This window comes from Triticum aestivum, chromosome 2A (genome assembly GCF_018294505.1).
Source record: "Triticum aestivum cultivar Chinese Spring chromosome 2A, IWGSC CS RefSeq v2.1, whole genome shotgun sequence".
In the NCBI taxonomy this organism is placed as follows: Eukaryota; Viridiplantae; Streptophyta; class Magnoliopsida; order Poales; family Poaceae; genus Triticum; species Triticum aestivum.
The window spans coordinates 40,705,099-40,706,443 of record NC_057797.1 but is presented as its reverse complement, the minus strand read 5'-3'; the positions used below and the strand labels follow the sequence as shown (position 1 = coordinate 40,706,443).

Here is a 1,345-nt window from a genome sequence, read left to right as displayed (position 1 = left end):
CCCCTTGTCATCTCGCGCGGTTATTTGGGGGCGAATAAACGACCTCTATGAGGTTTAGGCGCGATTTGAGGATGGGATTATACTGGATTGTGGATTGATCGAACCGAATTTTTGTTTAAGCCGTGGGCGTCTTACTTGGTGCGTCCCGAGGGCTAGCTTGATTCCTGTGAAAGAGTGGAGAATGGTGTTGCTCTCATGATAGATAAATAGGGGTGATAGTTAGAGATGATGGTTCTTTCGGAGTCTAGTGCGGCCTAGAGGTAGTTTCTATGATCTCTGGGCTCTCAAATGTGAGGAGCTTGATCCTTGAGGTGTTTTTCATGCTGTTATATTTATAAATCAGGCTCCTTGTTCATCTTGACGCGCGGGGCAGCCTTGGTTGGAAAGAGGAATTGTTCTTGGGTTGATTGTTCTGTCAAACTCTTCAAAGTTTATTAGTGGGAGACTCATCAGGATTGACGCTTATTGTGAAGTTGAGTTAGAGACTATCTTATTAATGTGGAGTTTCATTCTGGCTGCATTCTTTGTACTCTTATGATTTTGACTTCCATTTGGGTAATATTTAGCTTAGATGGATCCAAGTTTAATTTGGTGAACAAAATTTTGTGTGAAGATCTTACTTCCTTATTCTGTTTTTCTGATGATAGGTAACATTAGGCAGCTCTGCAACTTATTTGCCCCAGCATCTTAGAGCCCCAGTTTTTTTTTTTATATTCTGCATTGATGTCCTGGTTGATGGTGCAATATGATATAAAATATTGTCTTTTTTATTTTTCACGTCCCTACCAATCCGAGATACCAAAGGAGACAAATAAAATCAGTAAAGGAAGATAACGAAAACAATATGTTTTGTTGTACATTGTCAAACATCATGCACGCACATTACCCTCGCCATACACGTGCAAAAACTAGAAAACTCAATTAAGCAATTTCTCTAGCTTCGATTTGAAGTGATTTTCGTTCTATGGATCAAATGGAATGGCACATGGTGGTTCACTCGAGTCCACACTCTAGTGTATCCTCCTATAGAGTACCCACTGATGTCCCGCTAACCTTAAAAGGTCCACAAGGGCACTCAAGATGGATCTTCCCTCTACTAAAGATATCCTGATGACCATCAAAGAAAACCCTGACAAGGGTGCTCCGCAATCATCAACCTTCTATGCCATCCTGTGCTCCTCTTATCACTAGAATGTATGAATGATTTCTGAATGCTAAAAGGTCAAAAGACCTGACTCCAAACATAGAAACATTGTAGTTATCTCCAGTTTTAGTGGGTAATGGGATAAGAGATGGTGGCTAGTAAAATTGTGAGGGATACATGAAATTGTGGTTGCATCAGTGT

General features: G+C 40.5%; 1 protein-coding gene across 1 annotated transcript in view; it reads left to right on the top strand.

Moving 5' to 3' along the window:
• The window catches only part of LOC123191457 (GSH-induced LITAF domain protein), a 3,718-nt gene that overhangs the window by 786 nt on the left and 1,587 nt on the right, over positions 1-1,345 (top strand). The gene's annotated exons all lie outside the window — the stretch shown is intronic.